The sequence below is a fragment of the Carettochelys insculpta genome, chromosome 3, assembly GCF_033958435.1.
Source record: "Carettochelys insculpta isolate YL-2023 chromosome 3, ASM3395843v1, whole genome shotgun sequence".
NCBI classification, from domain to species: domain Eukaryota; kingdom Metazoa; phylum Chordata; order Testudines; family Carettochelyidae; genus Carettochelys; species Carettochelys insculpta.
In genome coordinates this window covers 358817-375629 of record NC_134139.1, presented here as the reverse complement: position 1 = coordinate 375629, position 16813 = coordinate 358817, and the positions used below count along the sequence as shown (strand labels likewise).

At 44.7% G+C, this 16813-nt stretch overlaps 1 protein-coding gene across 8 annotated transcripts in view; it reads left to right on the top strand.

Annotated features, from left to right (window-relative positions):
* Positions 1 to 16813, top strand: part of SLC8A1 (solute carrier family 8 member A1) — a 392824-nt gene that overhangs the window by 201504 nt on the left and 174507 nt on the right. The window lies entirely within an intron of this gene.

The window sequence follows — 16813 nt, the reverse complement described above, 5'->3', positions numbered from 1 at the left end:
CAGTGGACAAGAAGCTTGATATGAATCAACAGCGAGCCCTTGTTGCCACAAAGGCAAATGACGTCGGGCTCCATTGGTAGGCACATTGTCAACAGACCAACGATGATTATCCCCCTATATTTGTTACTGGCGGCAGCATCTCTGAAGTCATATGTCCAGTTCCTCCACCCCTCCTCCCCACTACAGAAAGATTTGGACAAATTGGAGAGAGTCCAGCAGAGGACAACAAAAATTATTCGAGGGCCAGGACACATGACTTAGGAGAGGCTGAGGGCACTATGTTGTTTAGTCTACAGAAGAAAAGGTTGGGGGGATTTGAGAGCAGTCTCACAGATGCCTGAAGAGGGGTTCCAAAGCAGATGGAGGGAAGCTATTCTCCATGGTGGCAGATGACAGAACAAGGAGCAATGGTCTCATGTTGCAGTGGGGGAGGTCTAGGTTGGATATTAAGAAAAGCTATTTCACTGGGAGGGCGAAGAAGCACTGAAATGGGGTTGCTTAGGCAGGTGGTGGAAACTCCATCCTTATAGGTATTTAAGGGGAGACTTGGCAAAGCCCTGGCTGCAATGATTCAGTTGGGCTTAGTCCTGTTTTGAGCAGGCGGTTGGACTATACGACACACTGAGGTTTCTTCCAACCCTAATCTTATATGATTCTCTGATATTGGACTTGATTAATAATTGAAGATGGTAGTTAATTCAAGTCAGCATTGGTTATATGGAACATACAGTCTGTCAAACTAATCAGATATCTTTTTTTTTTTTTAAATGCGATGACCAGTATGGTTGATAAAGGTAACAGTGTTGATGTACAACAAGAAGTCCTGTGGTACCTTATGGATATTTTGATGCGTAAGCTTTCATGGGCAAAGATCCACTTCATCAGACGAATGAGATACACTTAGACTTCCGTAAAGTATGTGACTTGATACCATATGTCATTTTGATTAAAAAGCTAGAACATATAAAATTAACATGAGACATTAAATGGATTAAAAACTGCCTAATTGGTAGGTCTTAAAATGTAACTATTAACAGGGGATTGTCCTCAAATGAGTCTGTTTCTAGAGGGGTCCCAGTGAGATCAGTTCTTGGCCCTGTGCTTGTTAGCATTTTTATCAATGACCTCAAAGAAATCCATAAAATCATCACTAAAAAGTTAAAGCTGTCCCAAAACGTGGGTGAGTGGTAGATAAAGAAAACCAGGTCACAAGTCAGAGTGATCCGGATCACTTGGTAAGCTGGAGCTAAGCAAACAATGGGTGTTTATGTATATTTATAGATGGATATCTGGGAACAAAGACTGGAGGCCATACTTACAGGATGAGGGACTCTGTCCAGGGAAGCAATAACTGAAAATATTTGAGAGTTGTGATAGTTAATCAGCTGAGCATGAATTTCCACTGTGATACTGTGGGCAAAAATGCTAATGTGATCCTGGGATGCATAAACAGGGGAGCCAAGAGGTTCTTTTACCTCTCTTTCCAAGAAGAATGTTGATAAATTGGAGACTGTTTACAGGTGAGCCACAAGAACAGTTAAAGTATTAGAAAACCTGCCTTAGACTCAAGGAACTCCATCTGTTTAACTTAGAAAAAAGGTTAAAGTAGAGACTTGATGAGTCTATATGTACCTACACAGGGAACAATATTTAATGATGAATGGGCTCTTAAATGTAGCAGAAAACAATAACACAATCCAGTGACTGGAAGTTGAACCTATACAAATTCAGACTGGAAATAATGGTTAAATGTTTAATGGTTGAGAGTAATTTAGCGATGGGAAACTTACTGGATATTGTGGTGCAGAGTCTCCAGCACTGACCATTTTAAAATCACATGTGGATGCTTTTTCTGAACGATCTGTTCTAGGAATTGTTTGGAAGCAGTTCCCTGGCCTGTGTGATCCAAGAGGTTCAGACTAGATGACTACTGTTGTCCCTGTAGTGCTCATAGTTTTCATTTAGGGTCTTAAAAATAGTGCAATGAATGATCGCTCCTACATCCACTGGGACAGGAAAATGCGTTTGCTTACTAAAAGATGAAGACATGCTGGCAAAGGAAGTAGTACCCAATTCAGCCAAGGTTGCATAAGTATCCAGGTGATGACCCTGTTTTCATTCACACATCACTTTGTGAAAGGTCTCTGTAGGACTGTAATGGTTTAGCAGGCCTTCTTTCTGCCTCTAGATGACTTTTCTACAACCCTGTGCACATCTATAAAATTCAGCTTTGTTTATGCTACTTTTGTGTAAAGAATGATCCAGTTTATCTTCATCAGTGGAAACTTTTTACAGAAATCATCCTCTCTGGAATAATGTGTGTGAATAATTTAATCTGCTTCTCTGTTCAATGTGATTTCTGAGCTGCTCAATAAAAGTGTTCCTTATTTGCAATTCAGGTAACAGGACAGCTAAATTGCTAATTTAGCTGCACATTGAAATGAGCTCTATATCCCAGAGAACTTTTTCTGTTTTTCCTGTATTCTCAATACAGGTTAAACCTCTCTAATCCAGAACTATCGTCCACCAACACCTTAATCCAGCATGATTTTAGTTATCTAGATGACCACTTATCATGGGTGTGGCCAAGTTCCCGATGGTCCCATAAAGTTTGTTTACAGTCATGACTCCTGGCTTTTAGTGTTCTTTGCTGTTATTTAGCTGTAATTTATCTCTAAATGTCTTCTAAGAGCCCAGGAAGCAGCGGAAATGTTGGTAATGTGCTAGACAATACTGACCCCTTGTGGTCTGGCAAATTCTCTCGTCTGGTACCAGTTAGGTACGAGAGAGGTTCAGCCAGTTTAATCTGAGGAAGCCTGTTTTATGGCTATAGCCTTGCACTAGAACTCAAGAGGAGTGGTGTCAGTGCCTTGAGCTTCTACAGACTCTTGTGTGACCCTGGGCAAATCCCTTAGTTCTGTTTGCTTTTCTCCTACCATTTGTCTGTTTTTTCTAATCAAAATATACAGAGCAGACAGTGTCTTGAAGAACTTGTTTCTACGTGGTCTAGCACAGTGTATCCTGTTCTTTGTGGAAGCAGTAAGGTGCTACTGGAACTCAAATAATTACTACTCCTAGCAACAATGTTTGAGTGGTTTAAAATTGGTATCTTTCCAGGGCTTTCTTGTTGGTGAGGCATTAGTTCGCACAGTGCCTACATTGGTGGGTTGCAAGAACATATTCTATTACTGCATGTTGCATAGTATTGTACTGTTTGAGACATGGCACATGATCATTTCTCTTAAATGAATTGATAGAATGCATATGAATAAAGGACAGAGTTAAGGCTATCCTGCCTGGAGATAATTTAACTATGAAACCTTGACTTTTTCTTGACTGCATCAAAAAGCTGTATTGACAAGCTGCAGTGAATGTAAAGTCAAATTACAAGGGCACTAATTTAAGGCAAGGCAGCCATACTTACAAATTGACCTTTGCAGTTCAAAGGACAGGATGAAGCCAGCAACGAGTCACTAGGGGAAGGTGATGCTCACTGGAAAAAGTAGGGTCAAGTCAGGTGGGCTGGCTTGTCAAGTGGAATGTGGCTTTTCCCTGGCCTGTATCAGCAAGAATTACAATGGCTTTTGGCAGCCTGTTTTGTTACCTCCTCCCCTCAGATGTGTCTAAGTGATCTGTACTAATGAAGTTAGTTGCTTCTGGCTGATTTCCTCCCAAATAAGATTATCAAGTTAGAATTGAGGACTCAATGAATGCTTCTTCCAATTAAATGTGAAATATTAACTTGGCACTTGGGGAATGGGAAATAAAAAGGAATGTTTGGAAGGCAGTCACCAAAGGAGGAAGGTCTGTTAACAGCTCAGGCTGACAATTACATTATTCCTCAGAAAATAAATGGGACACATTAATATACAGTAAACAGTCACAAAGAAAATGAGAGAGACATGCTGCTGCTGTATTATGACCCCTATTTACATCATTACAAACAATGGGGCGCCCTCTCCCTTGGATGGTTTCTCCTCCCGGCTCCTCTCTATACCTCTAACTAAGTTCTTTCCTCACCATTTTTCAGGGTCTGTTGTCCTGGCCCAGATCTTCAGGCTGTTTGCAAAGCCCCCATTTTACAGATGAGCAAATGGGGCATGGCAAAGGGAAGGGGTCTGCCCAAGATCATCCCCTAGGGCCAGTGGCAGAGTTAGTAGTGAATGCCAGATCTCTGGAGTCCCAGCTCACTACCTCATCCTCTGGCCTAGCTGCTGCTTTTAACCACAAAGCGTAATCAGCATCTGCATGGTTCTACCAGGCCCTGGGTAGGGGTTTCTGGGTTCCGAGTAGGGCTGCACACTGGGGAGGGCGGGGGAATGGGATATTCAGAAACAGGAAAGAAGTAGCTAGACCAATGCCTCAGCATTCCCCTACCAATGGGAGCACACAGCTTCTCTGGGGGTGAGCCTGCAGTGGTTCATCTCCTCCAATCCACCCTCAGATCCTCCCAGGAAGTTTTTCTGTCTCTCTGCTCTACATCCTGTTGCTCACTACTGTCCTTCTCTCTTCGTGTCTACACCCTGCCAGCTCTCTGCCTCTTCCTGATACCTGCCATATTCCCTGCCTTTCTCTGGACCCCTCACCCTCTGCAGAATTCTCTCACCCCACTGTTTTCCCCTCCTTCGTCCTTTTGTCTCCCTCTCCTCTGTCTGCTTCAGCCCTGTCCTTCAACCCAGCTTCATCAAACTGGAGCTGACTACACCCTTTCTCTGTGGTGCCATCATACCTCTCCTGTTCTGGGCATTGTTCCCGCTCAAACTGAGGACCAGGCTGTCTCAGGCGGAGCAGGCCACACTGCTCTGCTCAGCACTCTGCTCCCTACAATGGTCTTGGTCTTAGTTTATGGCAAAATCATGTTGGACTTGCACATGCTCATCTGTGGAGCTCTGCCAGCAGAGCTGTGGTTCCCTTGGGAACACTGACACTCATTTTCGCAGTAGATTGTTAAAGTCTCTGTGGAATTCTTCTAGAGTCTCTATACCATGGGTCCAAATCATGACTTGTTCTTGTTGTTGTTATGATTTGGACCCATGGTATAGAGACTCTAAAAGAATTCCACAAAGACTTTAACAATCTACACCCCACCATCAACTTATCCCTTGATTAATCCACACAAGAGACACATTTCCTGGACAATATAGTACCAATCAAGGATGGCCTGATCAGTGCCACACTGTACCGAAAACCTACTGATCGCTATACTTACCTACACCCTTCTAGCTTCCATCCTGCACACATAACTAGATCAATTGTTTACAGTCAAGCTCTTAGATACGATCGCATTTGCTCTGATCCAACTGACAGAGACCAAAAACTACAAGATCTTTACCAAATATTCATAAACCTGCATTACCCACCAGGAGAAGTAAAAAAAAACAAATCGACAGGGCCAGACAAATACCCAGAGACCAACTACTCCAAGATTGGCCCAAAAAAGCCAAGAACAGAAGACCACTGGTCATCACCTACAGCCCCCAACTCAAACCACTGCAATTATTAAAGACCTACAACATATCCTTAATCAGGATGCCACACTCCAGAAGTCCCTAGGTGACAGGCCTGTTCTCTCCTACAATCAACCTCCCAACCTTATGAAGATCCTCACAAACAGCCACAATCTATACCCCAGGAATACCAGTCCTGGAACCCTTCTTTGCAACAAAGCCCGCTGCCAGCTTTGTCCACATATCTTCTCTGGAAATACCATCACTGGACCTAACCAGGTTACTCACAGAATCACAGGCACTTTCTCATGCTCCTCTACTAACATCATATATGCCATCATGTGCCAACAATGCCCAGATGCTTTGTATATTGGACAGACTTCTAACTCCCTTAGACAAAGGGTTAATGGGCACAAAACAGACATCAAAACACTCCAGATCCACAAACTGGTTAGTCAACATTTTAATGGAATGGGGCATTCTGTTAAAGACTTAAAAGTATGCGTGTTACTGAAAAAAATCTTTCGCACCGCTATTTAAAGGGAAGCAGCCGAGCTGGCTTTTATATTCAAATTCGGAACATTAACACGTGGTTTGAACTGGGATGGAAATTTTCTGAGTTGCTATAGGGGTTCATCTGCATACTTGGCTTAATCTAATTCTTGACCTTCCCCCTCCCACCCCCCCCACTCTCTGATTTGTTCACCTTCATTTTTTTCTGATTTGTCCTCCTTGATTACTGTTTTTGGTTCTCTGTGCCTTAAATATTGAGTCTGTTCTGGTATGGCTATGGTCTGAAGAAGTGGGTCTGTCCCACGAAAGCTCACCACCTAATAAATTATTTTGCTAGTCTTTAAAGTGCTATTTGACTGCTTTTTGTTTTGATAGTATATAGACTAGCACGGCTCCCTCTCTGTTACTATTCAGCATGTTGATTGTGTTTGCAGGGTGGGCGACTGTGCTGGTGAACAGTGCCACTGAGCAAATCTTGAGGTTTTGGTGGAGAATGTGACACAGTGGCCAAAAGGGCTAATGTGATTTTTGGGGTTGCATAAGCAGACAGGAGAGGGAGTTTGTTTTACTTTCATTTTTGGCATTGGTATGACTGCTGTTGAAGCCCTGTGTCCAGTGTTGATGTCCAAAGTCCATGGAGGATGAGAGAGTGTGTACAGACAAGCCACAAGAATGATGAAAGTTTTAAAAACCCTGCCTTGTGATTGGTTCAAGAAGGTCAGTCTATTTAGCTTAACAAAGAAGATAAAGGGATGACTTGATCAGTCTGCAACTACCTACAAGCAGAACAGATATTTTTAAAATGGGCTTTTCAATGCACTGTCTGGTGGCTGGGAGCTGAAGCGAGACACATTCAGACAGGAAACCAGGTGTAAATATATGTGAGGGTAGTTAGCCGTTGGAAGAGTTTTTATCAAGGATTATGATGGATTCTCCTTCATTGGCAATGTTTAAACCAAGGTTGGATGATTTTCTCAAAGAGTTGCTGGTCTAAGGATCATTGTAAGGAACTTCTCTGGACTGCGTTATGAAGGAGGTCAAATTAGAGAATCACAGTGGTCCCTTCCGGCCTTGGAATCAATGAAGGAGGAGACTTACCCACATTGGGTCTTTGCAGGATTGGGACCATGCGTATTATCCTATCAGTGGAATAGGGAACACAGGTGAAATGTTCAGTCACTGGAGTTTGGGGCCTCAGTATTAGTGATAGTCAGTGGGAGGTTGGCCTCTAATTGTGTAGGCCACATTTGAAAATGAGATTTAGATTCCTAAGTCAGTTTAAGCATGGCAGTGTTGAGCAAAGCAAAGCCTGAATACCTCTTCAAATTTGGCCCAAGGTGCCTAAATCCCCTGAACATAGGACTTCGCTGTCTAGATGTGATGTTCTTGGGTTTTAGGATGAATGGGCAAAACCACTATTGCAACTGCTGTCCTAGGTTTGCCTCAAATCTTGTGCCAAGTGGGCCAAGAGAAGTGTTTAATGAAAGCTGGTGATTCACTGAATCTGTTTATGCTGCTTTTGTTTATATCATTTTTATATGTGGAGTTGTAAGTATTGGCTTTGTGGTTGTAGTTGAAATTGTAGTCTCTGGGAGAGCACAATAGGAAGCGTGTAACCTACTGTGAAAGGCTTCCTAGCCAGGTAAAGCAGAATTTAATTCCAATCCACACCTGAGGAACTTGGCTGTGGATTTGCAGCCTGGGAGACTGGAGAAGGCAAAATGCCCCAAAAGGGACACAGACATGTGACAGGCTCTATTTCAAACGTGCGTCTACTCAGGGAGGAACAATGGAATTCCCTTCATATGGGCAAGGGAATAAAGAGGATCCTGAGGTTACTTTATTTTGTCCAGCTCATCGCTTCAGAGCAGTGCTGCTATGAACGGAGCCCTGAAGGATTGGTGACCCATCCTAACAACGGATGTACTCCAGCGACTCTTACTCCACTGCTGCAAACCTGCATCAAGAATGTTGTGATTTATGTATTTGTTTGCTTCAACACTTTTCTTTCACCCTATTCCTTTGTCTTTTTATTAATAATCCTTTAGAATATGTCTACACTAGAGCAACCTGTCGACAGAAGTTGCTGTTGGAAGATTTCTGTTGCCAGATTGTGGCCAGACACGAAAGCAAATTGCTCTTTTGATGCACTGTCGAAAGAGAGCGGCCATTCTGTCCAGCCGCTCTCTAGAGAAAATGGCCATCTAGAATGCTTCAGACAGTCGCATGGCTGGCAAGCACTTCCAGAAGCCCCCGGCAATGTGTGCCTTCCCCCCATTGCCTGTTCCCTGCCCATGCTGAGGCTTGCCTACTTCATCAAGGGACAGCACAGCTGCTACAGCAGAGCACACGTGCTGAGAGAGACACTGCACCTTCCAGTTAGCCATGGTGTCACAGCAGCCCCAGGCTTGCGCTGGCCTCACTCAGAAGGGCTTCAGCTTCTGCTGAACCTCCTTATAGCTGCCGTCCTCCTGCTCCCCAGGGAGGATGACCCAGACAACACCATTGAGGAGCATGCCCTTGCTGCTGCACAGGCCATCTGTCCTCGCGCACACACATTTCCCGCCCCCCCGGGTGACCATGTGGGTCTGGAGGCACAGCACCAGTACTGCCTGGTGGGACTGGCTCATCGTGGGGCAGTGGGACGACCAGCAGTGGCTCCAGAACTTCCACATGCCGAAGGACACCACCTTGGAGCTCTGTGCCTGACTCATCCGCACCATCCAGAGACAGGACACCCGGCTGTGGCCTGCCATCCCCCTGGAGAAGCAGGTCACCTCATCCTCTGAAAGCTCCTGCTGGCCTTGGACCCCATTTCCATCTCTGGCCCTGGTGGAGGTTGGGTCCAGGGGTGCTTCTCCTCTTTGGGCTCTGGTGGCAGAGCGTAGGGCTTCTCCACAGTGTCCACGTGGGCAGGTGAGGATGAGGTGGTATCACCCCCCAGGAGGCAGTGGAGCGCCCTGTAGTAGGGGCAGGTGGGTACTTCTGCCCTGATCTGCACCATGCAGTGAGGCCTGCGTGCACCCCAGATGCAGCTCCTTCACCTTTGCCCACACTGACTCCATGGTGCCACCAAGGTGGACCCATGCCACCAGGGCACTGGCCAGATGGGAATAGGAGGCGCGTTCCTCCACTTTTTGGGGGCGGTGCGGGGGGCTGTCCAGGAGGTTATGTTCCTTGGCCCATGTGGCCAGGAGGTCCCACATCTTGGGCCTCTTCTGGGAGGGGGCCCAGCATTTTGTGCCCTGGGGTGGGTCCTGGGACCCCTCCCGCTGGTCTGCAGAGGTCCCCGGGGGGCCATGGGGTGGCTGGCTTTCAGACATCTGTGCAGACTGCATTGTCAGGACTGGCTGGGAGGGTGCAGGGGAGCAGAGATGGAGCCTCTGCCACCGCCACACTCTCAACTTCCTGCCACAGGGTTTCCAGGGCTCCCTGCCCCTTTAAGAATGGCTGGCGGCAGGGACCGTAGAGCTCTACTTGCTGTGGAAAGGGTGTCTCCTGGGGCAGCTGGCTGGTGCCATGGAGGAATTTTCTGTCGACAGAGAGCCCCCCGGGACCCTCCACACTGGCTTATTGCCAACAGAGATCAGTTGAGAGAGGCATTCTGCCTCATGGGGAAATGGCAGAATGCTGTCAACAGAAGTGCCGTGTTCTGTCGATTTTACTGTTGACAGAATGCCTTTGCAATGTGGACACTCCGAATTTTGTTGACAAAAATCTCTAGTGTAGGTGTCACCGTAGATTTTAGATGTTAAATGATTGGCCCAGCATGCTCTTCTGGGTAAGATCTTAAGGTATACATTGACCTAGGGATGTGTGGCTGGTCCTTTGGGACTGGAAGAACCTGTGTGGATTTGGTGAGGTTGGTTTACATAACCTCTCACCTGCCTGAGGTGAGAACTGGTTGTGGCACAAGGGAAACTGGAGTGTCTGAGGGAATTGCTTCTGTGACTTCTTATTGGCCAGAGTGGCAACAGCGGTGCTGTGTGGCTGGTTTGGTGCCTTATATTGGAGGACCCCCAGTCTTGGACTGTCAGCAGCCCTGTTTTAAGCAATTTGCCCTGGTTTGGCTCTCTCAGCAGTGCCCAGAGAAACCTTCTATATTACACTAGGTGATTGAGAAGCGCATGGGATTTTTACCTCATGTCACTATATGTTCAGACCTGCCGTGCACAGTGAGGGCCCTGTTCCTGGTCAGGATCTTGTTTGTAATATAAATATTAAATTATGAAATTTTTCACATGGGGAAACTTGCCAGGAAATGGAGGCTAATGCATTCATACAGTACAAAACTGCCCCTGCCCACACGTATTCTATTTGCTGTAATTGTTTGGAACAGCTCCTTTAGCGATCACGTTTTCAGACTTTGGGGTCTGAATTTCACCTTGAGCATCAACTAGATTCTAAAGCAGTAAGCTTTCGGCACATAAGATAATGAAATCATTTATGATTAGCATTTGTCGTTTTCCACAGTTTGCAGAAGAAAATAAGAGATGGCTTAAATACATACTAATACCTATAGCAATACAGAGCTATAACTTACACTTTCATTTAGAAAATCAATGCAATTTAGTAGGCGGGAAATTTTTTTTGAAAGAATCCTACACATTCAGTGGTAAAAAATCAACTCAAATGCGGGAAATTTGCTGCAGCTCAGCAATTCTTACCAAATAAAACAACAGTGTTCCAATAACTGTGGAAGCAGCATAAGGGAGCAGAAATATTTTTTAACGGGCAGTTAGGGCATAGTCTAGAAGAGACTCAGAACCTGGACTGTCCTTTGAGGCAGTCAGCCAAAATGGCATGATGCTTATTTTTGTTCTTTTTCCCTTCACTCTTGCCTTGCTCATCTAATTCAGTTAACTGGAACCTTTTTCCTGTCTGTACAAATTTCTCATCTGCTCAGCATCATTTCATACTGTGGTACCCAAGGAGGTGTTTTCTATCTGAGCCTCAGGACCTTGTTATTTATTCTCCATGCTTAAGAAATTTCTGGGTGTCACTCTTCAAATGCTATGGGTTTTGTGTATGCAATAGGGAGATATAAGGCCCAATCCTGTTGACATTACTGATGGAAGAGATCCTCAGCTGGCGTAAATCAGTGCAATTCAATTGATTTCAGCTTATGCCTGCTGGAAATATGCCCCAATCAGATGTCTGCGTGACTGAGAAATGCAGACTAGACACGTAACTGGCCCAGAATTTAAAAGAAGTATCTGTTTTGGGGAAGAATGGTCCTTCCCCCAGAAAGAATGCAGTATGAAGCAAAGCCCATTAGTTCCCAGTATCTTCCAACCCCCAGGATTTCTGTAGGTTTGTTAGATTTTTTGAAAAGCTAGGATTCAGCTTCGCTGTGCTTATCCTTCATTTAAACAGTGTGACGGGCAGCACTTTGATTTAATAAGAATCTGTAATCATATTAAATAAGTGGACTGGTATCCCCACTCGCATGCAGTTTGCTTCTTTGACACAGTTCCTAAGAATGTGGTTGGTTTTTGGTTTTTTTTTTTTTTTTTGGTTGTTTTTTGTGGGCCCCTCCCATGTAAGGGACAGGAGCTTTTCCCTTGTCTTCGTGTGGCTTTGGGACAAGCCCCCAGTGAGTCCATCCATGACAGGATCTGGTTGCAAAATACATCAGTTAACCTAGTAACCTTGCTGCCTGGACCCAAGCTATGTTCTGTGAGCCTCCCTTCATTAGGTCCTGGTGGAAGCCAAGGTTGGGGAGATGTTGCCAAAAGAACAAGCCTTCAGGCCAGTGGGGAGTTTGGTTGCAGGCCTTTCTCTAATAGCTGTATTTTGTACCATAGTCTGGCAGAATGAGTCACAGACTTCTCTTGATTTCTGAAGTTCTGCTGAAAATGCACTGCCACCTACCCCATCAATAGTATTCTCCTGGCCTCCAGCATCTGTAATGCCTGGGTGTGGCATAAAAAGAAAGAGACATGGCCCAGCCAGGCAGTGTTATTGTATCCTTGGGTGGGCTAGACTTCACTGCCCTTCTCCAGTGACTTTAAAAAAAAAAACACGCCCTACACCCGTACAGTACTGGAGACCCAAAGTTCAGGCTGTAAGGAATTTCAGCAAGGATAGCCCAATGTCAGCCTCCCTGCATCCAAGTTCTAAAAGAAACAAAATTAATGAATTTAATTAAATAGCTTTATAAAATCTTATGAAGAAACAAATAATCTAATTTTTACAACAGAACACACCTATTCTATAACCCAGAGATAATGTCCATAGTTACAGTAAACATAAGTAAACAGAAAACAAAAAGTAAAATTTGAACAGTTCAGGCTGCATAAACACAGTAAGAAGAGACCACTGAGATCCCAAGAGCTGAGATGTAGTTCACCAAAGCCTCATTTGTGCCCCTGATCATCAAAGCTGCACCATAAGCTGAGTCTGAACCTTCTCTCCACTTGCTTGTAGGGACTCCTCAGCTGAAGTCCAGGCAGCCTCTTCCTTTGCAGTGGATGACTGCTTATGCAGCAGCTCACTGATTAAACTAGTCGGTTAACTTAAGTGAACAGGCTTAAAGAAACCCTGTTACAAGAAAATGCAAGAAAACCCTGAGAATAACAAAGTAGAAAGGAGAATAACAAAGTAGAAAGGAAACCCTACATGTACAGAGAAGCTGAAGAATCATGCTGAGAAAAGTAACTAAAGCAGTTTGGCTAAAATCAAAACACCGTTTAAAGCAGACAGTTAACACAGGAGATGGTAGCTTCCCTCCCAGGTTCTCCTTGCTCTAAGTAGCATTGCCCATGATCCCTGCTAGAGAGTTAAGAACATCACTACCTGCTGCAGAATGGGGAAACAGCCTGCTCTCTGCTCCTAGCTCATCTCCTCCGAGTTCACACAGGCCTAAGAGGAGCACCTGCCCTGCCTGCTTGCTCTTGCAGTCTGACCCCATACTGCTGGACCCAACTCCAGAAATTTCTGGGTGGAGTGGTAAATCTGCCTAGCAACAGTAACACTCAACTCACCTCCTCCACAGGGGTCTCTTAAAGTGACAGCTGCCTATTAGGGGCGTTGGGTTACATTATGTTTAAATCATAAACCTAGAGAAGTTAGATACAATATAAATAGTGTTGTTGGGAGCTAGCAACAGACCATAACTTTATTTCTCAGAATTCAGAATAACACCCAAGATCCCCAAAACAGAGAGAGGCAAAGCAGGCTGCTCCCTAAAACACATCACTCCAAGCTGGCTCCTCACAGACCAACTACTGCTAGACCCACATTTTATGTTTTCCTGCAAGGCCCCCTGACTTGCAAGCAGGACCAAGAAAGCCCCAAGGTAGTTGAGGTCTTTAAAGATGAAGCTTAGAACCTTACAGTGTGTTTTGCCATGGATGAGGAGGAGTGGACTCTGTTGGGGGGTTAGAGAGGTGGGAGTGCACATGTATGAAAATTAGGCTCAGAGCCCTTGATCCTAAACTGAAATCAGTAGGTTCTTGTCATTGATGTTAGTAGAACCAGAACCTGTAAGGAAAGCATGCATTAGCTTTAATTGTAAAGTGAGTCCAACTGCTCCATGATAATGCTTGTGTATTTTTGAATCAAACTATACATATATTAAATGCATGGGATTATAACTTGATTTGCAAATTTTCACTCCAGTTTGTGGCACTCCATCTAGAAAAACCATGTCAGGTTGGAGTTTGGGGTGGCGGGGGGTCACAGTGTTAGATGGGATTTCATGTCTGAATACTCCTATTGCAAACAGAGCCCTACAGATCCCAGCCTTTCCTAAACTACAAATAAACTGAAGTTGATGAAATGACCTGCATCAGTGTCCTCTGAAGTGAGAGGAGCATCATGCAGGAAACCCTGGTGTGTAAAGGCACTTCTGGAAATCTGGATCTCTCCTTGTGCAGTGTGTTCTACAATACTAAGAAGCTGCATCAAAGGAGTTGTGATTTATAAAATTACACACTTGAGTACAGGCTAGAAACTAGAAAATATTTGTATTATTGAGGCGTAGAGAGACTTGAGCTAGCTGTAAGGTATCTGGGGTGAGTCAGGTTTCAAATGGCATTGGCCAAAAGACTAAATAAAGCCCTTACAGTTACTCTGGTTTAAAACATGGTAACTCCATGTATTGGGCATTTGTGAAGTCAAGTCCAAAAGGTGCACATGTGCGACTGAATCCAAAAGTGATATCTTCCACGTGAGGGGAACAGTGTGAACATTTCGCAATTGAGCGTAAAGGGCAGCCATTCTTTCCCCACTTCCTCTCCACAATTTTCAGGAAGCCACATCTGTAGAACAATAGATATTAATAGATGACTAAAAAGGACTTGCATCTGAGACATTCGCTTTGGTGCCTGTTGTTCAGAGTCTTCTAACTTGTGAATGCCTGTTTTTGTCCCTATTCAGTCTGCAGGGCTGAGCAGTCCCTGGCATAGGCTAGCTGTTGAACAAAAAGTTATTTAATAAAAGCTATTACTATTGCTCATCACTGTTTTGGTTTAAATTCTGGGAGGCAATAGGTAAAATATTATTTATTAAAATGTTGAGTGCGGTGGGCTATATCAAATATAGGCCATGTCTACACTAGCCCCAAACTTCGAAATGGCCACGCAAATGGCCATTTCAAAGTTTACTAATGAAGCGCTGAAATGCATATTCAGTGCTTCATTAGCATGCGGGCGGCCGCAGCGCTTCGAAATTGACGTGGCTCGTCCCGACGGGGCTCCTTTTCGAAAGGATCCCACCTACTTCGAAGTCCCCTTATTCACATGAGCAGATGGGAATAAAGGGACTTCGAAGTAGGTGGGGTCCTTTCGAAAAGGAGCCCCGTCGGGACGAGCCGTGTCAATTTTGAAGCGCTGCAGCCGCCCTCATGCTACTGAAGCGCTGAATGTGCATTTCAGCGCTTCATTAGTAAACTTCGAAATGGCCATTTGCGTGGCCATTTCGAAGTTTGGCGCTAGTGTAGACGTAGCCATAGAAGCACAACGCTTGGCAGAGCTTTTATACATGAGCCAAAAACTGAGGCACAGTTGTGCAAACATTTGCTACCTGGAGTAGTGCTTAGAGCAGGTTGTGTTCCTATAAAGAATCAACGGTCTGGGTATGTGCTTATAGTATGCACCACTGGCAGACTATCAGAGAAGGCCTCATTTCCTGTATCCATCATTGCAGAGGTCGGATATTGCCAGAGCGCAGTGTTGTCAGTTTGGGTTGGATGTGTTCCTGGAGGTTTCATCACATGACACAATCTTTAATTAAAGATTTAATCTGCGATTACTGGAGATGCCAAGACAATCCTGGTGAGTTGGCAACCCTAACAGGCAGAGAACTACACACATTTATGCAGGGACCCTGCAGGAAATACTGAAATGATTTTATAGTGAAAAATATTACTGGGAGATGTCTGTTTGGATGTTGCGTTAATACTTGTTTTGTTGGTGTATTTTACGTTTAGATTAATAGGGGCTGTCCCTTTCAGAGCAGGGTGACACATACACAGGGTTTGTGGGGAGAAAAGGGGAAATGTGTATGACAGTGAATGCATGTCATCATGTATGGCAAGTGGAATACTGAAGCTCCAGGAAAATCAAGACTTGATTGAGTACATCTCCTCTCCCAGAAAACAAGCTCATCACTGGTGGTTGCCTGTGTCTGGTGGTAACAAGCTTCAAAGCCTTTGGCCTGTTGATTGCAGGTATGAACCAGTGAGAGTGTCCCTCCCTATCTAATAGCAGTCAGCAGATGGGCCCCTATTGGGGACAAGTCTGGTGAGTCTTCTTGCCTGCTCCCATGTCACACACTCACTAGCAGTCTTTGCATTAAGCAGCAGGTTCACCAGCAAGCAGCCTTGGATTGTGGAGAATGAACTACCCTGGACCCCCGGAGGAAGACCAGGATGGGGGCATGCTGGCAGGGCAGGAGGTAAAGGAAGTTTGCCTGACTGATGCCCTATAGATGAACATGAGGCATAATTCACTCAGGCTGGAAAAACACCAGATCCACCCAATCTTTTTAAAGCAGGACTTTACCCTTACATGCAAATTAGCCACAAAGGCCAATTAGTTCATTCTATAATTTACATTAAATGTCACACATAGGGCTGCACAGAACTTGGCAGCTATGTTGCAGTAATGAAATCCTCAGCTCAGCAGCACATTGTGTGCTGCCTTTCTTGTGTTGTGTGAAACCGTGTTTTAGGAATCACTTCCGGCTTTGTGGGGTTTGTTCTAGCTCAGCCAGCCTTGTTTACAGTTACAGGCCCTGGTCTCACAATGAACTTTGGCCAAGTGCGCCCTTGGCATCATTGGGACTCTGGGAAGGAATGGGGCAATCGCCATGGAGTTTATAAACTCACAAATGTGGCAATATCCTGAATCTTTTCTTAGTGTTTTGATGTGTCCTCTGTGTCTGTCAAATGTCCTAAGGGCTGAAAGAGGTTTTAGAATCATGCATGTAGCTCCATTCTAAGCTGATATTCATAGTATGCAGTTCTATGCAGGCACAGAAATTAGTTCTCATCTGGACTTTGGGGTCATCAAAAGGATATGGTTGGATGGGGTTGGAGTCTTAAACACAGTTAAAGAAACCCTCCCTTTTGTGGCAGTTTAAGCCTGTGAATTCAAAGGGAATAAACAGACCATTGGTTCCTCAGCATTACTATAATAAACATGATTAATAATTTCATATCTTGGTCTCCAAGAAGTCAGGTTTCCAGTGCTATTGGCAGTGATTTGGGGGGATGGAGGGAGCATTGTCACAATCATAACTGCCCTTAACAGTATGAGGTAGACATTGTAGAGCGATTGACTACAGGAATGAGGGAGAAAGCTATTGGGTATCACTGGTGAATTTTAATGCGGTGACAGGTCACCTGC